Source organism: Phocoena sinus, chromosome 16 (genome assembly GCF_008692025.1).
Source record: "Phocoena sinus isolate mPhoSin1 chromosome 16, mPhoSin1.pri, whole genome shotgun sequence".
Taxonomy (NCBI): Eukaryota; Metazoa; Chordata; class Mammalia; order Artiodactyla; family Phocoenidae; genus Phocoena; species Phocoena sinus.
Window position 1 is genome coordinate 73,384,935 of NC_045778.1, and position 27,690 is coordinate 73,412,624.

At 53.3% G+C, this 27,690-nt stretch overlaps 1 protein-coding gene across 10 annotated transcripts in view; it reads left to right on the forward strand.

Moving 5' to 3' along the window:
- The window catches only part of GRK5 (G protein-coupled receptor kinase 5), a 224,645-nt gene that overhangs the window by 63,943 nt on the left and 133,012 nt on the right, over window positions 1-27,690 (forward strand). Inside the window, exon 1 of one of the 10 annotated variants that reach the window (XM_032608692.1) lies at window positions 1,758-1,978. The exons of 7 other annotated variants lie outside the window; for them this stretch is intronic. The gene's annotated coding sequence lies outside the window, so the exon portion shown is untranslated. Of the gene's footprint in view, window positions 1-1,757; window positions 1,979-27,690 lie in introns of those variants that run through there. 2 more of the 10 variants (XM_032608695.1, XM_032608698.1) reach the window with 2 other exon arrangements.

Below are 27,690 nucleotides of genomic sequence, written 5' to 3' on the forward strand. Positions count from 1 at the left end.
GCACAAAATCAATACTCCAAGCCTGTGGGCCAGCACACTCGTTGCCCCCAGCTTACAAAGGTTTTCTAGTTGGCTTTGCTACCTGCAGGGATGTGACTGTCAGGTTTCTGTGGCCTGCCAGGCCGGTGCCCTCCCATCCATCCCTCTGTCATTCAAAAGTGGTTCTAACAGCTCTGGTCCGCTGTCATCCGCTCTCCAGTTCCCTCTGCCTTTGTAGGTTGATACCCGTCTTATTCCTTGTCATTTTAGGGGTCTCAGGAAGGAGAGGGAGTAAACGTGTTCTGTCCAGCTCCGCCATGCTTGCCCGGGAGTGAACCAGGTCTCTCCAGGAGTTGGGCAAACACAAAGCATAGAATCTACCATTTTAACCATTTAAAGGTGTGCCACTGAGTGGTCTTAGTTACATTCACAGTTTTGTGCAACCATTACCACGAACCATTTCCAGAACTCTTTCATCATCCCAAGCAGAAACTCTAAACCCATTAAACAGTAACTTCCCATTCCTTCTTCCCCTCAGCTCCCGGTCGCCTTTGTTCTGCTTTCTTCTTCTATGGATTTGCCTACTCTAGGTGCCTCGTGTTAGTGGAACCGTATGGTATTTGTCCTTTCGTATCTGGCTTATTTTACTTAGCATAATCTTTTTAAGGTTCGTCCATATTTTGGCATGTATATAATATCCCATTGCATGGATATAGCATATTTTGTTTAGCCATTCATCTGTCGATGGACACTTGCGTGGTTTTCACCTTTTGGCTATCGTGAATTGTGCTGCTGTGGACACTGGTATACAAGTATCTGTCTGAGTCCCTGTTTTCAATTCTCTGGGGTATACACCTAGAAGTGGAATTGCTGGATGGTAACGAAATTCTGTGTTTAATGTTTTGAGGAGCTGCTAAAGCTGCTTTCCTCGCAGAATGCTTTGGAGGCAATGATTCTCCCACTGCCTGCAGGATAAAGCCCAGTGCCCGCCTCTTGCATTCAGGACTTTGATCATTCTGCCTCACTACAAGGATCTGCTTTGACCAGACTGATTTGCCATCATGTCCTGTGTCCATGCCTGGGCTGGATCGTTCCTTTCACCTAGGATACCCCTTCACCTCCCTCTCAGATTTACTGCAAATCCTGCCTTCAACACCTCCTTTGGAAAAAAATTCACCCCTCCCTGCTGCTCCCAAGGCAGTTCTTGTGGGTCCGACTCGGTGATCCAGATCCCAGTTTGCAAACTAATTCTGGGTTGGTAGTCTGTGCCCTGAGATTACTGTTTCGCCCCTTTCCTCTGGCTCCTTAGCTCCCGCTAGGTGTCAAGCTCACCGAAGGCAAGCACAGACTGTTCCTTGTGGCTCGGCCCATCTTGTATGTCCAGCCTGTGACTGCCAGCCTGTGGGCGAGCTGGTGCTCTGCAACCAAGCTCCACGTGGCATATCCTCTTCACAGGGAGGGATCTGGCTGGCCCCCGGCGTGAGCGTGCCGGGCCTTCCATGCTGGCAGGCTGCCTCAGGTTTCCGGGGTGCGGCCTGGCTGCCTTTCTTCTTGGGCCCCTGCCCATTTGGAAGCATGCCCTCGAGTACCGCCATCCCTGAACCAGGCCATCAGGTCATCCGATCCCCCAGGGGGGCCAGGAAGCCTGGCTGAACACGATGACTGTGAGTTAGTCACAGAGAAGCAAGCAGCCACTTACTGAACTTGGTGGGCGGATTCAGTGGAGCCTCTGATTTCTTAGGGGCCGTCTCATTGCCCAGACACAGCCTGAGTGGCCTGTCACCCAAGCCAGAAACCCGGTGTTGACTCTCAAGCCCGGCCTACTTCTCATGAATCCTGGCGATTCTCCCTCTGAACTCTCCGTCCACGTCTCTGGCTTAGAGGATCGCTGTGGCTTCCTACGCGCTTCCCCCACTTCCGGTTTGTCCCCCACTCCAGTCTGCCCGTATATGCAGCGTAGCCTTCCTAGAGTTCAAATCGAGCTGCACCCGCCACCCTGGTGAGTGACCAACAGCCCCTCCCCGCATGGATTTTGGGCCCCCGCACTGCTTTAGTTCCCTGGGTGTGCACAGGCCCTCCTCTCACTGTCTTGTCTCACGTGTGCAGTTCCCTGGCCCTGGAGCATTCTCCCAGCTCTTCGCCAGGGCAGGTCCCACTCGTGCTTCAGGCTTCGGCCCTGACGTTGCTCCCTGGGAGACACTCCTCTGACCCCAGCTCGATCGTCCCCGCGGTTTGCGCTCCCTCTCCCCTCCTCCACCTGTGCTTACCAGCCTTAGCATGGTCTGGTCTCCTTACCTGGCCCCCTCACCAACTCAGCCAGTCTCATGCCACTGTGTGCCCAGCTCCTTCGACCAGGGCCTGGGCACGGAGGCTGCTGGAGAAATGTGGGTCGTGGGGTAGGACAGACCCCCGGGAGGCTGGACTGAGGCCCTCTGGGGGTCCAGGTTTCTCACCTGGAGCAGGAAAGTTTGGCCCTGGGGTCTGGGACAGCTTCCTGCTGTCACGTCCAGTGGTTGGGCCCAGATCTAACTGGAGTAGGGACAAGTGCTCCGGGAGTTGTCAGTAGGGTCCAGCGTTGGTGGAGGCCCTCGAGGCTTTGAGGAGGCTTTCTAGAAGCATTTGGGCTGCTGTCTCGTGAGCAAACAAGATTGAGTGTCTAATCTTCAAGGCAAGTTCTTTTAAGAAGGCAGGTCTATGGGGCCAGGGGGAGCCTGCAGTTACTCCAGTTGGCAGGGTCTGGTGGGCATGAGCAGTCTGCTGACCGGGGTCCAATCCCTCCTCTAAGCCTGGACAGTCACAGGTGCCCATGGAGACTGGTCCTTCTGCGAAGGTGGATGCGTCTCAGGGCCTCTCAAAGGTGGCAAGGGGCTTGGCCTGCTTCTGATTTTTTTGTTTCGTTCTGAGGCTACGAGTTCATTAAAATAAATTTTTTATTGAAGAATTGTCTTTTTATTATTTCTTTCTTATTTTTTTATTTTTGGCTGTGTTGGGTCTTCGCTGCTGCGCACGAGCTTTCTCTAGTTGCGGCGAGCGGGGGCTACTCTTCGTTGCGGTGCGCGGGCTTCTCACTGCCGTGGCCTCTCGTTGCAGAGCACAGGCTCTAGGCGCGCAGGCTTCAGTAGCTGTGGCTCGCTGACTCAGTAGTTGTGGCCCGCGGGCTCTAGAGCGCAGGCTCAGTAGTTGTGGTGCACGGGCTTAGTTGCTCTGCGGCATGTGGGATCTTCCTGAACCAGGGCTCAAACCCGAGTCCCCTGCATTGGCAGGCGGATTCTTAACCACTGTACCACCAGGGAAGTCCCCCAGAAATTTAAAATTCCACAGGAAGGTTACAAACATTATGGTATTTAAAACGATTTACCTTTACTAAGATGGTGCTTTTAAAACAAAAGCTGCCAGCAACTCTGGGTACCAGGTAATGAGAGGACGTGGAAGAAACACTGATTCATAGCGTGCTGCAGGCGGGGCGGAGCTGGGATCAAACAGAAGTGTCCCCTCTCCTGGGGCTGAGCATAGTCTCATTTGAAGATGATACAAAATATTTGATCTTGAAGCTTCTATGAAAGTGAGGCCAAGCCCCACCTCCCTCCCCCTCCCCACCTTCCCACTCCCACCCCCAGGCCCTGCAAGTCCTTCTGCGAGGCTGGGAAATGAGGACATGGGGTGGGGCCTGGGGGAGGGAGCAACTCACACACATTCCTGGGGCTGTGAGTTGTGGGTTTCTGGAATGCCCCATCTCTGGGCTCCCTGGCCAAGTGCTAGTGGGGCCTGGGGCACACATGCTCTTACCCAGGGAGGCTTGTTCCTGGGGTGGAGTGAGCTCAGTGCCCGCCCTCTGGGGATGGGCCTTCTCTGTGGCCGCCTGTGCTGGTGGTTTCCGTGAGATCTCAGAGTCATCAAGTGTCTGTCTGAGCTGCACATCCTACCCCTCACTCTGCAGATGTGACCATGAGTCCCCCTCCTTGCAACATACATAACTCAAGGTCACACAGTTAGTAGCAAAGCTGAGAGGTAAACCTGATTCCTTAAGGCCTGACTTGGGGCTGGGGGGTGGGAGGGGGAATGCCTCCAGCAGGAGAATGTTTCAAGTTTCCTCTTTTTCTTTTTTTCTTGCGGTACGTGGGCCTCTCACTGTTGTGGCCTCTCCCGTTGCGGAGCACAGGCTCCGGACGCGCAGGCTCACCGGCCATGGCGCACGGGCCCAGCCGCTCCGCGGCATGTGGGATCTTCCCGGACCGGGGCACGAACCCGTGTCCACTGCATCGGCAGGCGGACTCTCAACCACTGCGCCACCAGGGAAGCCCTCAAGGTTCCTCTTTTTGTCCCCGGGGCTTAGTATGGAGCCTGGCATGTCAGGAGGTCAGCAAATCTTTGTTGAATGAATAAGAGCAGCCACGATTTATTGAACGCCAGGAATTACGGTAACTGCAAATCTATATGGTTTCATCGAATCCTCCTCCAGCCCTGGGCAGTAGGTACTTTTATCCCCTGTGTGCAGGTGGGAAAGCTGGAATGCAGATGGGAAAAGAAACCTGCCCAACGTCAAATAACTAGTGAATGGAGCTGACGTTTGGACTCAGGTTGTGGGTCAGAGCTACTGTCGAGACCATTGCTGTCCAACAGGAAATTCATGTGAGCCTCCTGTGAAACTGAAAATTTCTAGTCATCCCATTAAAAAAAGTAAAAGAAAAACAAAAGCAAAAGAGAAGCACCTGAAATGACATTTATATTTTATTTAATCCACTCTAAGCAAAATATTATCATTTTAACATGTCATCTACGTAAATATTATTACTAAGATATTTTGCAGGTTCTTTTCATGCTGACTGTTCAGAATCCAGCGTGCATTTTAACATCTCACTTTGGATTGGCCACATCTCGAGTGCTCAGTAGCTAGTCGCGTCCAGGGGTTTCTGTGTTGGGCGCTGCGGCTCACTCTGCTCGTCAATGAATGAATATTGGGATTTGTTGCCATTTGCAGCTGAGGAAGCATGAGGGAGTGGTCAAAGGGAATAACAGATAGAGAGGGCGTGGCAGGCCTGAGCATGTGTTTTGGGTTCCAGAAAGCACTCGCTGGGTCTCTCCTCAGGTGTGTATGCTGGGTGAAAGCTGTCACCTCGAAAAGGGAGTATCCCACTAGGGGCTGCCCTGAGAATGGAGCATCTCACCCACATTCTGGGACGGGGCGTGGGCAGGGTTGTGCCAAGCGCAGACACCCTGCGCTTCCAGCCCTGAGCTGCGGGGAAGCCCTGCTAGTCTGCGTGGGGATCTGGCTCTGAGCTGTGTTGCTTTTGGCCAAAGGCGGTTGCAAAACTCCCGGAGCTCAGAACAGGTACGGTGTGTTCTTCAGGAAAGGTTGCGAGGTTTCAGACATAACAGAGGTTCTGAGTATACAAATAGAGGATGTCTTCAGTCCAGTGTCAAGAGTGAAGTCATCAGACTCATACATCATGGGGTCGGCGCTGGCTGACGCATTTAGGGCACCTTGGGCTTGGAGGCGGTCTGTAGCAGGGGAGACTAGAAATTACAGACCCGGGGAGTGGGGAAGGGTGTGTAAACGGAAGGGGAGACAGTAATGCACTAGTGTTTTCTTAAACAGGTCTTGAATGAAAGGGGTTAAGACTGTCACTTAAAACATTTCCTGGATGGTCCTAAGGTGTAGCGAGAGGAGGGTTGGTGGGGAGAAGAGGGCTCCGTGGGCCAGGCTCCCCTGTCTCGATTCCTGGCTCAGGGCAGAGATCAGAGCAATCTGTGGCCAGTCTCCCCGCCAGACAAGGTGGCCATGGCACAGTTCTTAAAATCCTGCACTATGATTCAGGAATAGGACTAGGTGGCCTGGGAAAAGGAGTGTTGGCAGGCAAAATATTTTAACATTAAAAAAATAACAGTGGGACTGCTCTGGCGGTCCAGTGGTTAAGGCTCCGCGCTTCCAATGCAGGGGGCACGGGTTCGATCCCTGGTTAGGGAACTAAGATCCCGCATGCCAAGTGGTACGACCAAAAAAAAAGAAAAAAGAAAAAGAATAATAATAATAAAAATTAACAACAACTGGTCGATAAGTCCACATCCCCTGAGGCAGGAGTGGAGGGGCCGGGAGCCGCTAAGGCTGCGCCAGAGCCGGGGATGACAGGCAACAAGTTCTCTCACCTCACCTACAGCTTCTTGGTGGAAATCCCTCAGACAAGGCTGTCGCAGCTTCCCCGTCTGCAAAATGGGTCTAACAATCCCTACTTTCCTTGCAAGTTCAAGTTAGATGCTGTACATGCAGAAGCAGTTTGTAGAGCCAAGCATCGCAGGAATCCAGAGGTGATTGTTTTTATTAACCCTACTGTGGATCTTTTATTTTTATCTATCATATAGCCTTTAGGTATTGTGTTGTTGTTTCATCTGAATTTTTAAAACTTTTCATTTTGAAAAATTTCAGGTGTACTCAAACATAGAGAGGATGGCATACTGAGGCCCCTGTGCCCTTCAGCCCGCTTCAACAATTCTTAATATTTCATCAGGGCGATTTTGAGCTCACCGAATAATTTCTTTCATTAATCGAGTTCCCGAAGTGCTTTAAGTCCTTTGAAGTAAAATCTGACCCCTCACTTGGGAGAAAGAGTGCGTTTGTGTATTCGGCGTTTTGGCCTAACATGCTTGCCGCAGCAAGTGATGGGCTTTTCAGCAGCGTCTCATCAGTGGACTGTGTGGGATCCCACCTGGGGCCTCTGGGGCCCCCTCACCCTTCCTTAAGCCACGAGGGCAAGATCAATTCTTGCAGGAGTTTGCAGGCCTCTGAGAACTCTCCTTTTCAACTTGCTATAATTTGAAGGGAAAAGGTTGTTCTGGAGTCTAAATGATTATTTACAAGAGGAGCTGGGGAGTGGTTGACAGGAGTTTTGAGGGGGCCGGGAAGTCTGTTGTCTCTGCTCATTTCGGCCCGCCACGCACACGGTCATCCATTCCCATGTGGCGGTTTCGGTGGGAAAGGTGGGGAGGGGGGGAGTCGGGGGTGAAGGCTGATTGGACTTCCTTTGATCTGTTTCTGCTCAAAGCTGCTATGTGTAATTCAAGCTTCTTAACTTGGCCAAACCACCTCTGGGTGGTTGTGAGGGTCAAATGTCAGCTCCAGATGTCACGTCTGTCTAGCTCACTAATCTGTCCCTTGTACCTAAAACAGTATGTGGCACATAGTACGTGCTCAGTAAATTTATGTTGACGATCAGGAGGGAGGGAAGGAAGGAAGGGAGGAGGGAAGGAAGAGTTACATCCAGCCATCTACTATTAATAATTCATCGCAAATCTTTCATTTCAGGACAAAGAAATGTCATTAGAAGGCCCCCAGGAAAAAAAAAGCCTGTTTCCTCTGGGCTTCGAATGCCTTCTCTACTTTTTCTTCTTGTAGAGATTGTATTCTAATCTCAGTCTTAGCTCAGATGACATTTCATCTTTTAAAATGTTTTGGACTTTCTCTGGCAAAATCCATGGCCACCTCTGCTGTCACCCACGCTGCTGTTCACACCTCCATTAAAGCCCAGATAGGAGGATGGGTCTGCTTCGTCAGGTGCCAGTGGCACGTTGGTCACTGAGAGGTTGGCACTGTCATGTCCACATCACCAGAGAGGACTCAGGTTCAGAGAGGCAAAGGGACTCTCCGGGTAGACACAGCTCGTGGACGGTGAGCCTTACATCCAAAGTTAGCCTTGTCTGAGTCCAAAGCTCTGCTCGGAGCCCTGCTGCTCCCGGGTGCATCTGAATCCTTGGCTTTCGGTTCTGCCTTTCTGGGCTGGGTGGTCCTCACAGGTAGGAATGGAGCCTGTGCCTGTGTCCCTTGCTGGGAGATGTGCAGCTCCTTTGGGGGCACATCTCTCTGGCTGGCCACCCTCGGTGCGGGGTCTGTTCTCCCCATCCTGACTGCCTGCAGATCCCCCCCAGGAGTTTGTGAGCCTTGAGGGCAGGGGCGTGGCTCACTCCATCCTTGTTGATGTGGGCTTGCCAGGGTGGGGAATGAGGAGGAAAGAGTGGAGGGGCTCTGAGCACCCGAGTGTAAGCTCCATGCAGACAAGGGCCTTGGCTCCCTTGCTAGTGGTAGTCGCAGTGTGTGTTGCTCGGTCTAAGCACATAGTAGGTGCTTAATAAGTATGTATGGAAAGCATGAGTCACCTCCGAGCCCTGCTTCCTGGCCTTCCCCAGGGCCAGCTTTGTTGTGGTTTCTTGAGCTAAGAGTGGGTGGGCCAGGCTGAGGGGGCACCCGGTGTGACTCCGTCCCCTGGGTAGACAGCAGCTCTACCACCCCTCACTGGTGTCACTTCTGCCCGCCTGCAGTGCATCCCCACAGCCTGGCCCGGTCAGATGAGGACCCTCCCGCGGCGCCCTTGTTTCCCTGCCTTCTCACCCACTCACGCAGCGTCTCATCTCCTGGACACTCATATCCCGACTGGCTAGCAGGCCGGTCATCTGGAGAAGGGGACACAGAGTCCAAGCTACTAATCCCTGGCCTCCGGCGTGCCCTTGAACTTTCCTTTAAACAGCTCTCCGACCCCCAGCAGCACTTCAGGTCACATTCCCAGAGAGCCTGCAGATGAGGGCTGAGTCTGTTTATTTTCCAAGATTTCAGAAAACATGCCTTTTTTTCCCCCTCTGACCTCAAACAAAACGTTTTCCCCTGAAACACTTGTATTTTTAACTGCATGAGAAAATATGGTAAGAGAGCATATTTTCTTTTCAGAACTGTCATTTTAAAAGAGTTTAATTTAAAAAAAGGGGTTGAGGAATGGGGAGAGTAAGGTGTTTTTTTGTTTGTGGTGCTGTGGAGGCTACTTGGAGCTATTTTCTGCCCAGAACCACGTGTATGTGGCCCCTACTCAAAGATTCGCAGAGGTTTTTGAAAACTGAGCCTGCAGCTGTTTTGGTCATTGTTGTGATCAAGGATTTCTGAGCACCTTTTCTTCTCCTTCTGAAGACCTAGGACTGGACCCACTGAGGGCTGTAAACAAGCATCTCCCTCCACAGCAGGAAGTCCTTTAATGTGTCTTTGCGTTGAGGAGCTGGTATTCTGGGCAGAGTGTGGGGTAGGATGGGAGGCGGGGCCTGCTCTGCTTGTGGCTTTCTCCCCCTGTGGGGGTCAAGGATGGCAGCAGCCTGTGGACGTATTTGTAGCCTCTGAATTTTCATCTGGTGATCTGAGGATCTGAGGCCCAGAGAGGGTTGGTGACTTGGCCATGGTCACACAGCCTCCCGGATAGTGATGAGTGGAGGCCTGGAAGAGAGTGTCTTACCTGTGTCTTGGTCTTTGTACCAGATGCCCCCCGTGCCCGAGTCTCCCCACGACCCAGCAGTGGTTTGTTGATGGACTTCCTGGAGGCAGTTTCATTAAGCTCCAGCTGAACTGTCTTTGGCCTGATTGGGATATGGTTCTCTTGTTTCCAGTTTGTACAACTGTGCTCTTTGTTCCGCTCAGATCAGGGTCAGGCATGTCAAATACCGACATTTCAGGGATCCTTCTAGAATTTAAAACTTTTAGTTCAGCAAGTACTTACCGATTGGGAGGCTGCTCTGTGCTCAAGAAAAGTAGAAAAGCTGGCTGCTGCTTAAAAGGAGCACTTGCTTATTTAGCAGGGGAGGTTGAAGCCTAAGAACCCCCAAGTGCTGAGCGGCTTCTGGAAGATGCCTCTTCCCCCGCTTCTTTCCACCTGTGGCCCTTCTCATCACCTCCGTCCTTTGCTGTCACCTCTACCGCTACTATCCTGGTTCAGAGACTCATTCCTTCTCTTGCCTGGACTTTTGCAGTAGCCCCTGAAATACCTCCTGGTCTTGCCAACATCATGACGACTCTCAAACTTGCGTCTGATCATGGCTTTCCTCCCACAGACTGGCTCTAACTTCTCTCCCCAGACTCCCGTCCTGTCCTAGACCCCATGATCCAGCCATTGCCAGGGACCCCTGACCCTCTGGAGCCTCTCTGCCTGGAATGCCCTCTCACCCGCCTCTGCTTGGAGGGCACCTACTTGTCCTTCCAGGGCAGGATGAAACATCCCTCCCCTGGAGGACCTTCTAGATTCCTTGGGCTTGGTTTTCCCCTTCTGTGCTTCTACAGCCTTCTGTTCACTTGGGTCCTGTAGTCCCTGGTGTTGGGCGTAATCATCTGCTTCCTGGCCTGTCTTGTCTTCCGGACTGCGGGTTCCCCTAAGGAGGGGGCTGTCATCCCTGTGTTCCCAGCGGCAAGCCCGGTGCAGTACAAGTCAGAGATGGGAGCCTGTTTATTCAGTAAATGCGCCCAGGATAGAGTGGGGAGGATCAGGGGAAAGCAAGAGGGACAGGAGAGGCAGGCCTGGGGCGAGTAGCAGGAGAAGCTTTGCCGAGGAGTGAGCCTTGCGTTGGCCCTTGAGGGGTGATAGACATTAGGTTGGGGGTGGATCTAGGGTGGGGAGAGGTCTTAGGCATTGGAAACAACGTGGTGGAGGCCCCCGGAGCCGGGCATTGAGGGCTGGGGGTGATCCTATGGTGGGGGGTGTCTTCCTCTATGACCTTCAAGTTTCTTGTGGCTTAATCTCTTCCACTTTCTGGAAGCTGGCATCAGCGGCAAAGGAGGGTTCCTTGAGTTTCCAAAGTAACACAGATCAGCAGGAAACTCGGTGAAATCTGTGCTACACGCCGAGGTGGGGGGGGTTCAGCCTGGTATCCTTGGAGAAGCAGGCGTCTGAGCCCAGGCTCCTCTTGGGGTCATTCGTTGGGGTTGTGGCTGGACGGGTGGACCCAGCAGCATCTGCTGTGGCGGGCATGACCACGGGGGCGCTGGTGGGTGTAGAGCTGCCTGCCAGAGCCAGGAAGGAGCTGCCTCCTCGGACCCGCTCGTCAGACTTCACATTCGTCTGGTGCCTTCGCGTGGTGCTCATCTGCTCGTTGTTTCTGGGCTGCTGCCTCAGACTGGTGGCTATTTTGGGGGTCTTCCAGAGAATGCTAAGAAAAGTAAATAAGCCCCAAACTTAGTTCTTACCCTCAGGGAATAAGTACATTTGAAGTTGTACACAAACTTAAGGATGCCTTTTGCCAGCCGAGATAGGGTGGCGCTCTCCAATCATATTGACTTTACAAAGTGCCTTTAATAACTTAATCCTGGTGACACTGACCGCTAGCTCTGGGTCAGGCCCTGAACCAAGTGCCTGGGGGCGTCAGCCCATGTCATACTTCCGACAGCCTATGAGCAAGAATTGTCTCATTTTATAGATAAAGAAATGAAAGCCCTAGAGAAATTAGGTAACACTTGTATAATAGTTCAAGGTCAAGAGGCCGCATGTGGGACTTGCTGACACTCTCCTTTGACTCTTAGAGCCATCTTGTGAACCAAGGCGGGGGAAGTATTTTTTTTTTTTTTTTTTTTTTTTTTTTTTGCGGTACGCGGGCCTCTTACTGCTGTGGTCTCTCCAGACGCACAGGCTCAGCAGCCATGGCTCACGGGCCCAGCCGCTCCGCGGCATGTGGGATCTTCCTGGACCGGGGCACGAACCCATGTCCCCTGCATTAGCAGGCAGACTCTCAATCACTGTGCCACCAGGGAAGCCCGGGGGAAGTATTTTTATCTCCCATTTAACAGATGAGAAAATAGAGGCCCGGAGAGACATACAGAGGCACATCTAGCCTGAACCCAGGCTCCTGACTTGTGGTCCAGTGCGCTTTCTTCTGGCCATGCTGCTGTATTCTTTATTTAGCTGACAGATGCTGCTCTCCCATGGGGTGGTTGTAAAGCTCCAGTGCGGGGTTGCCTTCAGTGAAGCAGCAGCAGGGCACCCAGAAAATGCTCCGTGTGCTAAGTGGCTTTGTTCCTGTCCACCCTCACCATGCCAGAGCACCGCCCGCGAGGCTGTCACTCCAGTGGCTCTTGACGATGGGTGACCGCAGATCCGTTCCGTCTATGTCGACCTTCCCGGTGCCAGGCACAAGGCAGGCTTCCTTCTGCCGTGCTGGCTCCGCCCTGCCCCTGGTGATACAGTGGGTGGGAGGAGTGGGTGGTGCCTAGACGCTCTGGCTCTGGCAGCGTCCCTCACTCACTTAACCGTCTCTGCAGGGTGGTACCCAAGTCAGGGAGTGGGAACAATACTCTATTGTTATGTTAAACCTGAAATAGACACCTTCAGTTGGAGGGGGTGAGATGCGTCTATTATGGTTTAGTAATGACAAGAGCAGCTGTCTTTTCAGATGCTTGACAATCACCTGCTAATCCCCTGGGGTCTGGAAGCAGCTGTATCTTCACCCTCCCCTTCACTTTGTAGGGCGGGGGAGCAGCGGAATCCGGGTGGGGAGGGGATGGGACTCGGGCTTCATGGTTTGAGAAGATGCATTTGTACTTACTCCTGACCCTTCCCGCGGGGAGAAAAGGGCGCCTGGCTCTGGGAGAGATGCCTGTATGGTGGTGGGAGAACATTGCACAGACCCAAGTTCAAATCCCAGCTAACATTTATTGAGCACTTACTGCATGCATGTGCTCCACTTAGCACTGTACCTGTGACGTCTTGTTCGGTCCTCACAGTGCAGGTCTCTGAGGTCAGTACTGTTTGCTCGTTTGTTCCCTTACTCATTCATCAAGATTATTGAGCTCCTCCTGTGTACCAGGTACAATTCCAGGTGCCAAACAAGGCAGACAGAGTCCTGCTTCCGGGAGCTTACACCCTAGTGAGAGGCATCGGATGTAGCAGAAAGCAGCAGAGAGCTGGGTTTCTTACACGCTTCTGAACGCCCTGTTCCTTGTCCCCCGCCCTGACCACATCACTCTCCACCTCCAGCCCAGATCTCTCTCTGGACGTCCATTGTCTCTGTCTGGACGTCCCAGGCACTGCAAACTTCACATTTCCAATGGGCCTTGTGGTTTTTGGTCTCTCCAAACATGCTCCTCTTGCCTCAACAAACGGGAGCCTGTCCCGACCCCCCTCCCTAAGTCCCCCTCCCGTCCTCCCCTGTTATCAAGAACAGTCAGATCAGGCTTCCCTGGTGGCGCAGTGGTTGAGAGTCCACCTGCCGATGCAGGGGACACGGGTTCGTGCCCCGGTCCGGGAGGATCCCACGTGCCGCGGAGCGGCTGGGCCCGTGAGCCATGGCCGCTGAGCCTGTGCGTCTGGAGCCTGTGCTCCGCAACGGGAGAGGCCACATCAGTGAGAGGCCCGCGTACCGCAAAAAAAAACAGAACAGTGAGATCAGCTTCTGTGTTGTGCTTCCAGGACCCCACACCTACTGCCCCTGCCGCGGTTCAGCCCCACACTGCTTCCAGCTTTGACCTTTTCAGCCTTGCTTTCCGGTTACTGTGCCTTTGCACATGCTGTTGCTGCTGCCGGGAACACCGTTCACCCTCAGGCACACTCCCCGCTCCTGGCAAAGTCCAGCCTGTGCTCAAACACGCCCTTTGTGGAGCCTTCCCTGAGTCTCCTGGCAGACTCGTGTGCGCCTGTCCCCATGCCTCCTGCGGTTAGGACATTCCACGGCTCCAGTCTGACCTTCTAAGGGCTGGCCTGACCTCCTCCTACCACCCTGGGGCCTCCTGGGGTGCAGGGAGCAGGCCGCATCTCCTTTTTCATCTTCAGTGCCCAGAATGGTAGGTGTTTATTGACCAATGTGCTATGTAGATGAATATTAGATCTCTGACAGAGATGTCCATCTTGGGAGTATCCTTCATACCATGATAGACAGAATCCTGTTCTCCTTTAAGAAGCCTTAAGCTCATCTAATTCTGTAGTTTCCAAACTTGTTTAGATGTCTTAGAAACCTGTTCAGATGAAATTGCTCCACTCTAATGGTTCCTGAGGAGGTCCCCAGGGCACCCTGCAGGGTCCTAGTGAAACAGTTTCAAAGCCAGTGGTCTAGCCAAGCTCTCATGTATCAGTGAGGATTGGAGAAGAGAAGGGGTGGGTTGAAGGCGCTTCCAGTTTCATGGTGGCTAGTGACAGAGCCCTTTCCGGTGTGCCGCCGAGTCCCCCGTTCAAGCAGACGTTCTAAGGGGGAGCAGCCCTTTATCCTCACGATGCAACGTGAGGTCCATTGGTACTGAGCTTTGCAGAAGCTCAGTTGCTAAGATTTTTCTTTAAGCATCGAGTGTTCTCCCTAAAGAAAAATGCTGCTGAAGAGTGGAAAACCATGCATACCCGCTGAGCCCGGGTGCCACTGCACCACAAGTTTCTAGGAGTTGGCAACTGTGTTTTAAAATTGAGAGGTGCACGGGAAGGGAGCCTGCAAGGAAGGAGCCTATAAATATTCCCTTTTGTAGGGTGCAGAATTGACGTTTGGTTTATTCGTAGTGTGTTAGCTTCCAAAGGATGAGCCACAGGGTTCTGTATATTGTGAGGATGGGAAGGGGGTGGTGGGGGCCATCCCGTCGGGAGAAAGATGCCAGTGTGCCGCTGGCCAAGGGCAGAAGTTGTCCCCACTGTCACCTACATAATGGCCCAATTTAGAAGCTCATTGGCCTGAAAGGAGGACAAGGTTCCCTCAGTTTTCCCCCAGTCACAGGGTGAACCGAGACGTTGGGAAATTGTCTCAACTGCCTTTCATTTCTAGGGGATAGATAGCATGTGTGTTCTACAGCACTTTCCCTTATATTGATACTGTGACCTAGAAGTTTACAAAAGACTTCCAGACATTTTTGGCGGGGGCAGGTAAGCTTTTTATTGAGGTGTACTGTTCATGTAGAAAAGGCAGAAACAATCAACGTCCTGCTGGATGGGATTTTGCAAAGTGCACGCATTGCAGAGCCAACGCCCCAGAAGCCCTCTGGGACCCCCCTCCAATGTCCACCTGCCCCAAGGTGGTGCTAACACCAGGGGGTGGTTTTGCCCACGTTCGAAGTCTGGATGCGCAGAATCACATGCTACCTGCTTCTTTGCGCCTGGCCTCTTTGACTCACCACCGCGTTCAAGGTTCAGCCACGTGGTTGCAGGCACTTGTAGTCGGCTCCTTCGCAGGGTCTTCCACTATCTCCCACACACATTTGACGGTCACGACAGCCCCGCGAGGTATGCGGGTTGGGGACCGTTCCTCCCGCCTGATGGGGAAGGAAGCCCAGAGTCAGGGAGGGGAAGCGGCCTGCGAGGTCACACAGGTCGGCAGAGGTGGGCCGGGGGTCCCCCGAGAGCTCTGCCCTGGATCCCCACACCCCAGACCCCACAGCACTGCACTGAGCCTCCGCCTCCCAGTTAGTGTAACGTGTTCTGGAACTTTCCCCTCCAGTTTCACGTCAATCCTCTGTGCTGCAACAGAAGTTCCTTCCCACATCTTCTTTCGTTCTATAGAAATGGACACTCACTCTGTTCTTTGCTCCTCTGGGAAATGACTTGCATTCCCTGGAAGTCACCCTTGGACGGCTGGCTGAGGGATGTGGCCTCCTTGAACTCACCCTCTTCCCAACCCTGTAATTATCTGGGTTACTCACCTATAAGCCGTTCCTTAGCTGTGATTCTCAAACCGGGAACCCAGCTAGCAACCCCCAGTGGGGTTTGGCCCTCCCGGGAAGGTTCCTCAGGCAGTCATGCTGGGAGCCTTTTCCTCTGGCCTCGTGTGGAGGTAGAAACATACAGGCAGAGGTGCAGACTTTGTCCTGAAAAAATGCCCACGGTACTCTGCTAGGTAGGCCTGCCCTTTACCTCCCCCCCGCCCCCCCGCGCTGTAAACCCCACTCCTGCACAGCCCTGCCTGAGGGAAGCCTAGTGATGGAACATTCTGTGCTCCAGCTCTTTCTTTCCCTTGTTTTTAAATGGACGCCTGTCATCAGGGAGACACCCCCCCCCACCCCCCCCGCCCCCGGAAGCAGCAAACCCTGTTCATAACTCTGGGTATTTATTTCTGCACCCTAGAGGTCAAATGCCCTTCTGCCTCGTGAGAAGGCTGGGATTGACGCTGAGGAGCTGGGAGTGGATCGTGGGTTGACAGCTCAGATGGGGGCGGCTCTGGGACATGTCCCATCTGCATGACAGCTGCTGAGGAAGTGACTGGATCCTTCTGGGAGTGATTTGTTCCTTTGCCCTAGAAATTACCACTGGCTCTCTCTATGGTCCTTCGAAAGCTTCTGGCTCTCCTTTTGAGTTACTTTGACCGTATTTCCTTACCAGTTGAATCCCCGGTTTTCTGAATTCCCACTGCTGGTTTTGCTTTTTAGCTAAGCCCTAAACTGCAAACATGTAGTATGTATAGCATTATTCCCCCTGCTCGTGCCAGTAGTAGACATTGCTAATCAATTGTTGCACTCCTGTCCACTGAGCCTGAACTGTCTTGAGTCCTGGAACTCCAGGCAGCCACTTCCATCTGTTTGGAGCTCACAGGCGTAAAATCTTTTTGCCATTACAGCTCCAGGTGGTACAAGCAGAATCCTGCTTTCTGCCGAGGAAGCTTGATTTCCTATGAAAGGGGCCAGAAATGAAAGAAATCGCCTCTTTGAAGCATTCGTTAGTTGCCTAGACCTTTTCCCTTTGCAGGCGGGGTGGCAGGGAGTAGGTGTGGTGGCATGTCTTGCCCAGTGGATATTTTGAATTCAGGAGTCCACATTCCTTTAGGGTGTCATTTGCTGCTTCCAGAATCACACTTTCAAGGAGACTTGAAGGTTGTAAATAAATAACTGGACTCTCTTCCAGCCTCCTGAGGTCTCACAGTGATTGGTTGTTGCTAGAGTCCTCAGAGTACATCCAACAGGAGAAAAATGTAACTTGTGCAAGTCCCCACTTAGGAATAGACTCACTTCCTGCTTCCTGGGTGAGACACCACCTGGCAGGAGGGAGGCCCCGGCTGGGGGCAGGGCAGCCCGAGGGCCACTCTCCTCACAGTCTAGCTTGGTCAGGGTGTCCCTGCTCCTTGCCCCGCGTGTTTATTTCCCAGGCAGGACTTCGGGGCTCCCCAGACTGCTTACCGCTTCTGTTCACAGAGCCGGTGGTGCCCTGTCTCTGGCAGGCAGCTTAGGGCAGAGAGTGGGGTTAGGAGGCCCCTGGGAGCAGGGGCAAGTCCTCCCTCGGGCCCACATTTCTTACCTGCCCCCCAGTGCGCTGTTATTACAGTGGGACTGGCTGGGGTATATCAGCCTCAGGCCAGCCTACCTGGTGGTTTAAAACCAGACTTAATCAAAATGTAAATACTTCTTAGGGCCAGAAAGCAGGTCCCTCCAGGTGTTTGAGCAGAGGCTGGAGAGCCTGGAGCCTGAGGAGGGGGCGGGGCCTGTCAGGCTCCTTCCACACTGAGGCCGGGGGTTCCCTGGGGCCCCTGCTAGGGGTCTCTGGAGGATCCACTGTCCACAGGGTGACAGTGCCCTACCTGCCCCACCACTGCTTGTAGACACTGTCAGTGGGGCAAAGGTTCAGGTGGCAAGAGCGTCTGTGTCCTCCTTCCCTGGTCCCCCACCCGCCCCTGGCATTCCCCAGAGGGGGGTCTCTGGCTCTCCCGAGGTTGCCCAGTGAGTAGGAGGTCGGTCACATGCATTGATGGAGGGCTGTGTATCCGGCATTGTTCTGAACTCCACGGGTCAGCAGTGACCAAGGCACATGCCATCCCTGCCCTCGGGCTGGGGTGGTGGCCTGGCAGTAAACCAGGAAGCAAACAAGATCATGTCAGATGGAAATAATCTATAAATATGTAAACCGTAGTAATTTCCGATGGTGATCAGAACTGTGGAGTCAGTGAGATGAAGCGGGATTAGATGAGAATGAGACAGACTCTGCGGGTGGAAGTGTTACTGTAGAGGGGGGCCACAGAGCTGCCACGGGGCTCACGTGACTCAGAGGTGTCAGAAAGGGGCCCGCATGGGATGGTCAAGCAGGGGGCACAGCTGGAGCAAAGGCCGAGAGGTGGGAACCAACTAGAAAGTCTCCGTGGGAACTAGAGGAGGTCAGGCTGTCTGGAGGGGAGTGCGGGCCTGGGCCGTGGTGGGGGCCAGCTGTGCGAGGCTCTTGGACATCATTTCAAGCTCGTTGTTAAGTCATTGGAGGACTTTATGTGAGAGAATTCCAGGATTGGATCTGGGTTGGTATAGCTCTGGCTGCTGGGCCGAGATGGTTTGAAGCGGGTGACAACAGAGGTGGGAGAGCAGGGAGGAGGCTGGTCCAGTCGAGTGACAAGAGCTGATGCTGGCCTGGTCCAAGGTGGCAGCTGTGGAGACAGGGAGGGGACAGGCATGTGTTTTGCTGTAGAAACCACAGATCTGGGGATGGACCCAGTGTGGAATATAAAGTGGGGGAGCGAAAGTGAAGAATCCTGGGTGTCTCCTGGGTTTGGGACCCGGTAGGGCTCCTCCGATCCACTCACCACCTAGGGTTGCATGGTCTGCGGTCCCCTCCCCTGGCAGAGCCGGAGTCCTTGCTTACCTGAAAGTGCCACGCAGTGCCTGGCTCCTGCGGGCCATGCCTGGAAGGGCAGACTCCACCCTGCCTTTCTGGAGCCAGAAGGCTGGACGTTGTGATGTTACCCAGCATCTGGGGAAGTTGGAAAACTCAGGGTTTAATGCCTGAGAGGCAGCCCTGGCTGATGTGGCCAAGGGGGCTGTGTTTGGTCCCCGGTGACGGCAACTTCAGGACAACGTTGAGAGCTACCATTGATTGCGTGCTTGCCCTGCTGTGTGCCAAGAGCTGTACACACATTTCTCGCAGGTATTCCTCACAACCCTGAGCAGCAGAGTAGACGATCTTATCCCCATTTTGTAGATGCAGAGATTGGGGCTCAGAGTGTTTGGTCCAAGGTCACCCAGGTAGTGAGCGGCCCAGCTCACCGACAGGCCCCTGACTCCAGGTATTAAGTCCTTTACCAGCACCCAGCTCTGTCGCCAGTGAGCCACACCGCCCCCTCACCAGTTGTGTACCGAGGGCCCGCTCTGTGCCCGTCCCTGTCTAGGCCTGGGGGACGGAGAACCCCTGCTCCTCCGCGCATGCGGGAGAGGACCGCAGGGAGTTTGCGGAAAGAGCAGCCCCTCCCACCCCGTCTCCCTTTCTCCTTCCTTCCCTTCCTTCCCAAGAGGGTTCGCTGCCGGGGCTCAGGCCAGGTGGGAGCTGCAGGCAGAGCAGCCTTGGGCCCAGGCAGGGGCCATCAGCCTCGTCTTTTGCGACAGCTGCCTGGGCCCCGCCCGCCTCCGCCCTGGCACCTGAGGGGCACACCTGACCCACTTGCACTTGATCTGCCGCCGCCTGGCCCTGTCAGTGGGTGGGGAGTGAAGCTCCTCCATCAGGTTTGGACGAATCCGAAGGACTCCCTTGGGGTCTGAGGATGGAAGTCATGCCAGGACGTTATTGTGCCAAGTTTTCTTTAGCAGGGAGGGGGAGGGACTGTTACTCTGATGTCCAGAAGAAGAGGGTGTGATGTGCCCACATTTCCCAAACCTCACGTCAGATGCCCTGGCCTGGCAAGTGACCATCCGTGTGTGTCCTCACGGGCACAGGGCCTGGGACTCTGGGGACTGAGCCAGTGGGGTGTGGCTTGCCCTGGCTGGCTTCCCTTCTCCATGTCTGCCTGCTCCCCAGTGTAAACCCGTGGGGGTAGGGCTTGACTCCTCCTCATTCAAACTGTGTCCTTACCCCTAGCCCCCCGCCTGGCCCGCTGTAGGTACCCAGTAAGTGTTTGTTGGTAGGTTGAGTGAATGAATGAATGAATGGGTTGCCCCTGGTCTTCAGTGCTTCTCTGTTGCTCTAGACCTGCGCTGTCCAAGCTGGTAGCCACTCGCCACACGTGGCCGTGGAGCCCCTGAAATGTGGCCAGTCTGAACTGAGTTGTGCTGTAAGTGTATATAATATTTCAAAGACTAAGTATGACCAAAAAAAGTGAAGTGTCTCATTACTAATTTTTTATACTGATTATGTGTTGAATTGATATTTGGTATATTATTAAAGTGAATTTCACTCATTTCTTTTTCCTCTTTTGATGTGGCTGCCAGATAGTCTAAGTTTGCCTGTGTGGCCCATGTTCTATTCCTCTTGGACGGCGCTGGCCTCGGCTGAGGTATTTGTCTTTGAAAGGCCAAGAGACCTGGGCTGGAATCCCAAGTCTCCCATTCCTGCCGGTGTTACCAGTGCAGGGCACTGAGTCTCAGTTTCCTCACCTCTGAAATGGGGGTGCTGAGTGAAACCTCACGGTCAGAATTAGCCGGAGGAGACGGCAGTGCCTTGTGTGTGGGGCCCCGGGTGTTTCTGCTCCCTCCACCTCTCAAGGAGGCGGCTCTGATTCAGGGGTTTGGGGCCAGGCCACGACTGGGCCCTGCTCCTGGGACTCAGAATACAGGCCATGATGCTGAGTGGAGGAGAGTGAAATAAAAGAAAAAGAAAATCACTGTGTCCAGAAAATCACTGTGTCCCGAGGAAGCAGAAATGTCAGAAGGGTGGAGAAAGGAAGGCAGGCAGCCTTCCTCTCAGGACCCCTGAGCCCCAGGGCAGGGAGCTCAGGGAGCAGGGGGCAGGCCGTGATTGTCACCCCGACCCCGGGGCCCTGGGGTGCTCTCCACCAGGCAGTCATGGCCTGCGCCCTCCGTGGTGCTGGGGTGTTCCGGTGCCTTTCAGTAGCCTCTGTGTTCAGAACAAGGCCAGTGTGTGTGTGTGTGTGTGTGTGTGTGTGTGTGTGTGTGTGTGTGTGTGTGTGTGTGTGTATGTGTGTGTGTGGCGGTTACTCCTTTCACCCCCATCCCCAGGGTTCGGTGTCTGTCCCTTGAACGGGGTGGGGCAGGTTCAGGACCAGGAGGGAGTTTCCGAGCCCCCCACCCTCACTCCCTTGGCCACCTGGGAAGCTACCAGGATTCATGCAGTGCTGAATGCTTCCCATGCATTTCCTCAGCTGTTCCTCCCAATCCAGCGAGCAGTAGCCCATTTTACAGAGAAGAAAATGGAGGCTGGGAAGGGAAGCAACTCGTCAAAGGCCATACACCTGCAAAGAGGTGGGCGGCCAGGAGCTGAACGTGGGTCTGCGCTGGGTGCTTGGAGGGTGGACTTCGGACAGAGCGCCCAGAAATCTGCAGCAGAAGGGGCCCGGATGGCCTGGCAGGGAGGCTTGTGCTGCTTGTCTCTTTAGAACGTCACCATTCACAGTGTCATGGTCTGTCTGTCTGTCTGTCTCCAGTCTGCTTCACTGGCTGGTCCCTAAGCCTGCTTGGTTAAGGCCCCAGCACCTCCCGAAGCAGGAGGAGAATGCGTCACCATTCCTCAGTTTCCTCATCTGGCACAGCTGGACCTTCCTCGCTGAGTGGAGGGGGAGGATGGAGCGAGGTCAGCCTCCAGAGGGTGCTGCTCAGCAACAGCAGCTCACGGGTGTTATTATTACTGTTGCCTCGACTGCCACCCAGTTCTCTTATTTCCAGCACTTCCTCTTGAAGCTTTGGAAACAGAGATCCTAAGTGATTGGTAGCAAGTGAAGGTGCATTGCCCAGCCCTGCTCCTTGGCCTGACCCAAGGTCAGGTGTGGCCAGCAGGTGGGGGCTGGTCTGTTTCAGCTGCACAGGGATGCCAGGAATGAGGTGCGGCCCCTGGCCCAGCTATCAGCGTTCCCAGAGCAGCTGCCTCCCACAACTGGGCATGCCCATGGTAGTGTGTTCCCCAGACCTGCCGAGGTGGAGCCGGACCGGGTGCCTGGCTGCGAGGAGCCCTGGGAAAGCCCAGGTGAAGGTCTCCTGAACCTCGCATTGAGCTCGGCACTGGGGGCCTGGCCTAGAGCCTCTGACCCTCCAGCTCCCAGGGCTCCCTGCTTCAGGGCTCAGGGCTCTCAGAAGCTTGAGGAACCCAAGGTCCCCAGGGGATTCTTGGCCCCTTCCCATCCCTTTGAGGGCAGAGCAAGGGGCAGGCAGATGTGCCAGGGTCACCTCTCAGAGTCCCGGGTAGAAAGGAGCACAGCACAGCCTGCTTCTGAGGCGATGCCTCTGCTCACTCATTCATTCGTTCCCTCACTCATTTGCAGACACTAACTGAGGTCTGCTGTGGGCCTGGAAGCATGTCCTAGTCCCTGAGTGCTGGTAAGCAAAAGCGACATGGCCTCGGATGGGACCTAATTAAGACATAAATTATAAGTCTTTGAAGGAAGGACTGGGGAGCAGTGGGAGAGAAACATGGAGACATAACTCTTGGATTGATGGGGAGGAGGTTCAGGGAATGATGTGACGCTGAGACCTGAACGCTTGTCTGGGGAAGTGGGGGGTGACATGTGTCAGAGCAGCATTATTTGTGATGGTAAAAATCTGGAAATAACCCATGTCTCTCAACAAAGAGTGGATGAATGAATTATTTTCACAAAACCTGTGGATATATGTTTAAATTTTTAAAATTCTCTTTAAGCTTGAAATATTTCATTAAAAAAAAAGATACTGGAAGTGTGTATCTGGCAGGGGAATGACATGTGCAAAGGCCCTGAGGCAGGAACTCTTCCCCAGTGAGGAAGGAAGTGAAGGCCTGGCTTTTGCCCTGGAGGCCACCCCACCTCCTCTCTGTTTGAAAGTCTGCTTTCAGCTGCCCCTGAGACCAAGGGAAAGGTCCTTGGAAAGGCGTTCTAGGAGTCCTGGGTGTCAGCTGGAAGACAGTATGATGGTGGGGGAAATTGGACCATCGGGGGCAGTGCCTGCGTAAGCTAGATTAGTGGGAGGGGAAACCTTTGGGGTGAGTGAGCCTTCTTTGGTTGGATGCAGCAGAGCCTAGCTGAGCTTCTGCCAAGGGCCCTTGGTGATTCTTCTCTCCTTTTGTGGAGGAACTTGCCTGCTAACCAGGGCATCTGTGTGAGGTGAGTCACTGTTTTCCCCATTTTGTTGATCGCAGACACCTCCAAACACGTCCGTTTAGTCTGAACCGCACACACTGATGAACTTGGACATCTGGACAAGCAAGCTGGGCATGTGCTTCAGCTTTATGTCCATGGACGGCTCTCTAGAGCTCTCTGAAATCCATGGAAGCAGGGATTGCAGATCGAGGATCACTAATCTGGTCCAGGACCTCTCTTTTCTGATGCGGAAACAAAGGCCCAAAGAGGGGAGGTATCCAATCTGAGGTCACGCCGAGCGGGAAGGAAGCAAGGGGCCCGGCTGACGTTTGCAGTCTTGGCCTGGAACATGGGGCTCAATGTCCCGAGCTATGAGTCCTGCTGGCCTCTCCTGGGCAGATGCGTTGTGTCTGACCCTGGCCCCTGAGCCTGGTGGGTAGGGTGGGAACCACGGGGGTGAGATTCTGGCCAGGGCACTGCACCTGCAGGTGCTTCCTGCTGGCGTTCTGCTAGGGAGCACGTCCCTCCCCCTTCCGTGTGACTCTTTGGCTGCAGCATCCGCCAGCATCTACTGGGTGCAGGGCAGGGTGCTGGCTGCAGGGGGGCCATGGCCTCCGTCCTGCTGGATGCTTCTTCTGGCTAGTCCGTGCCAGGTGGTTGTTAGAGGGTATTGGGGCTTTGCCTGAGAAAATGCAGTGCGCCCTGCATGACTCACTTCTCTCTGGCCCTCTGTATCCCCAGCTATTCATTGAGGGGCAGGGCTGTGTGATCACCAAGGCCCCTCCCAGATCTGGCGTCCATTAGTTCTGAGTCTGGTGGAGAGGAGGGAATCATTACAGCCCCTTCTCATTGAGCTTTCTTCACTGTGCCGAATGCTTTACATGCATCGACGCATGACTCCTGTGTCTGTGAGGTCAGAAAAGAGTCAGTTGAAGCTCAGGAGAGGTTGAGTACTTTCCCAGAGTCAGTCACATAGCTAATAAAGGACACAGCTAGGATGTGAACCCAGGCAGTCCGACCCTGGAACGTGTCATCTTAATCACCACTATGGCAAACTGAATAAGGGCCCCCAAAGATGTCAACATCCAAATCCCTGCAACTTGTGAATAAGTTACCTACCTGGTAAAGGGATTTTTTGGCTTAATTACATTAATTAAAGGATCTTGAGATGGGGAGGTTTGCCTGGATTATCCTGGTGGGCCCGATGTAATCACAGGGGTCCTTGTAAGAGGGAGGCAGAGGGAGATCTGACTACAGAAAAGGAGGTCAGAGTGATGCAGCTTGAGAAAGACTCAACCAGTGGTTGCTGGCTTTGAAGCTGGAGGAAGGGACCACGAGCCGGGGAATGCGGGCAGCCTCTGGGAGCTGGAAAAGGCATGGGAACAGATTCTTCCCTAGAACCTCCAGAAGGAATCAGCCCTGCCAACACCTTGGTTTTAGCCCAGTGAATCTGATTGCGGACTTCTGACTTCCAGAACTGTAAGATAATAAATTCATGTTATTTAAAGCCACTAAATGTGTGGTAATTTGTTATAGCATCAACGGGAAATTAAAACAACCATGTCCTCCTCACTTGCAGCTGGCTCTCCTTTCTGTATTCAAGTTTGTTTCTGAATTCCTAGGGGTAGAAATCTAATCTGCCAAATAGAGCTCTCCTTGGCCATTTTACAACTAAAGAAGCATTTTAGACAAAGACTTTGTAAGGCCAACCGCCTTGCTCCCATTTTCTCTGCTGTGTAATGGGAATTAGGAGGGAAAGGGTCATGGGACCCCAGCATAGACTCTGCCTCTGTGAGTCCCCAGCTGGACGCTCCACCTCTCCAGGCACCGTCTTTGATTCTCTGTGAGTGATCGCCTGCAGTGGGGTCTGCACCAGATGCCCAGCACATCTTTGTGGGCTGAACAAGCAAGGTCAGGGCCAAGGTCTGCGGCAGCAAGTGGTGGACTTCTCCCTAGGTCCCTGCAGAGAACACAGGTGCTCTGGTTCATCCTCAGGTACCTGTGCTTACGGTAGAAGTAGCCTGTGTGCTTTACTGGGTCAGGAATTTAGACAATCCTTAAAGAAAGCAGTTCTTTCTGTAGAGATGCTATCTTGAGGTGATCTTTAAGGACAACGTGCCGGCTCTGTAGAACCCAAGGTGAGGCCCTCTGGTCCAGTCCAGTAGCACAAAAAATGGGGTTCTTTTTACCTTTCCCAGAGTGTGGCTTAACTGCTCTTGGGTCCATTGCGAGGACCCATGGGCCCTGAGAGCTCATGGGCCCAACTCCTCATCTGAAGAAACTGAGGCCAAGAGAGGGGAAGGGACTCCCCAGGGTCACACAGGAAGTTAGTTAATATTTTTCTTTGTTGGGAATTCCAAGCTCTGAAATGATAGGGATTTTTCCTGGGGTCACATTAAGACGGGGGAGTCATTCACTCTTTCATTTAAGAACATTTTATTGTGTATGTGCTCGGTGCCAGGCACTAGGTATAGTCGTGATGCCAGCTTTTGAGGAGTCACCTCCTAATGGGTGGGGTGGGTGGGTGACAATAAGCAAGCCTAAAAGATAAATGAATAAAATAATTTAAGGTCATTACAGTTTATAAGGGGAATAAACAAGATGTGATGGGGAGTATCTGCTAGACAAGGGAATCAGCGAAGTCCTCTCGGAGGGGGTGATCTCTCAGTTGGAAAGCAAAGAAAGAGTCATGGGGAGCGTGTTTCAGGCAGAAGAAACAGCCGGGCACACGGACTCGGAGTTGGGGGGGAGGGGAGGAACTGGTGTATTTGGGAAACCAAAGGCAGCCCAGTGCGACTGGCACGGAGTGAACCAGGAGATGAGGTAGGGTGGGGAGGCAGGTGGGCTTCAGCCTGCAGGCCTTGTTGGTCACGGCGAAGGGTTCAGGTTTCATCCCAAGGGCCATGGGGAACCATTGGAGAGACTGGAAGTGGTTTGCTTTTGTAGAATGACACAGGCTGCAAGATGGACAGTGCATTGGGCGGGAACCAGATGGAGGCAGGGAGGCGTTAGAAGGCTGCTGCAGCCGTCCTGTGAAATGTGATGGTGGCCTGGACCAGGGCGGTGGCCCACTTTGGAGGGGCAGGAAGATGGCAGAGTGAAAATGTCATTTGGAAAGAGAACCTGTAGGACTTGCTGGATGGTTGCAGGTGAAAGACTGTTAGTTAGCTGTCGCTGTGTAAGAGGTTACTCGGCAGCTTAGAACAACAATCAACATTTGTTAACTCACGGTTTTTGTGAGTCAGGAATTGGGGAGCGGCTTAGCTGGGTGGTGCTGGCTTACGGTCTCAGGTTGCAGTCATGATGTTAGCCGGAGCTACCATCACCTGAAGGCTTGACTGGGGCCAGAAGGCCCGCTTCCAGGGTGGCTCCTGCACATGGCTTGGCAAATCAATGCCGGCTGCTTCCCGGAGGTCTCAGCTCTTGCCCACGTGGGCCTCTCCATAGATGTCCTCAGAGCAAGTGATCCAAGAGAGGGCAGGGCAGAGGCCACAGTACTTTCACGACCTAGCCTTGGAGTCATACTGTCATTTCCACCACATCCCTTTGGTTACACAGGTTCAGTGTGGGAGGGGACTGCACAGGCTGTGAATCCCAGGAGGCAAGAATCACTGGGCCATCATGGAGGCTGTTTACCACAGGGGCCATGAAGAGGGTGAGATCACGGATGACATTAGGCTTTTGGCCTAAGTGGCTGGGTGAATGGTGGTGCCATTTACTGAGAGGTCGAAGCCCATGCTTGGGGGAAGGTAGGTGGGAATCAAGAACTCTCTTCTAGACCCCAGTTTGGGAGACTTCACCTCTGCACTGGAAACTTCTGTCTATAGGTGCTGCTGTGCTGTGCTGGTTTGGGGCTTCCATAGCCTCAGACTTGGGGGGAACTTTCTCAGGGCCTAGTTGTCATCTGTCCCTTGAACTAATCCCATGTCAGCCTCGAGGACCAAGAATTAAGAACCAGGCATTCTTAGGTTCAAATTCCAGCTTAGCCACTTTGTGGCTGTGTGACCCTGGGCCAGATTCTTGGCCTCTCTGGGCTTGTTTCCGCATCTGCAAAACAAATCCGCTTCGCTGTGGTAGCATGAGACTCAGAAATTATGTTGCTGTAACGCTCAGGCTGGGGCCTGGCTCGCCCTGGCCTTTTTACACTTCAGATTCCCAGCCTTTCTGTGTGCACAGTCATAGCTACATCATAACATACCCAGGTCGCTAGGTGGATTTGATTGGGAAGGATTTCTAAAGAGTCTGTTCAGCTTCTTTTAAGTAGATGATGCAAAAATTCTGGGGACAGCAGAAGTAATTATTACTCACAGGGAAATGCAAGTATTTTTATGAGTATCTTCTGAAAAATGGAGGCATTTCTTCATGAGCAAACAGTCCTGTTTATTTCTCTAACAAAATAGCCACAATTGTGCTGCAGGGGCCAACTTTCAATGCCAGTGGCCTTTCTCAGGGGTCAGCTCACCTCCCTCCCACTCCACAATCCCCCCCCCACACACACTTTCTTTTCTTTAACCTAGAGGAAACATAGTGAAGACAAAAGTGACCAAATTTGGGCTTTGCTGAGAGAACGGGATTACTTTTGCAGTGAGAAGTTAATTTTTGTGGCCAGACTTTCTCAACTGTGAAAACCAGTGTGGGCAAAAGCATAGTAAGCCTGAAAGTACATTTGGAAAATGATTTTCCTTGGAAAGGACGTTTTAAAGAAGGTCATTAGTGTTTGCAAGAGGACAGGGGCATCTGTTTTCTGCTGAAGGAAATGTTCACTCGTGAAGAGACAGAGAGGAGGAGAGGGGAACGGGGGAAGCCATGGGGAGGGGATGCTTGGGGAGCCGAGATGGGAAGCAGGACGGCTTAAAATCGTGTTCGCACCCTCCCGGTGCCTGGTGCTGTGCTAAGCACACTCTCTATCTGACCCTGACAAAGGGCATTTGGTTATTACACCTGTTAGGAAACTGTGGCTCAGAGAGATTGGGAAGGTGTCCTGTGGTCACTCAGCTGGTGGACAGAGGACTCAGAAGTCCAACGCTGCCTGTCTGATAGAGCCCCCTCTCTTTCCAT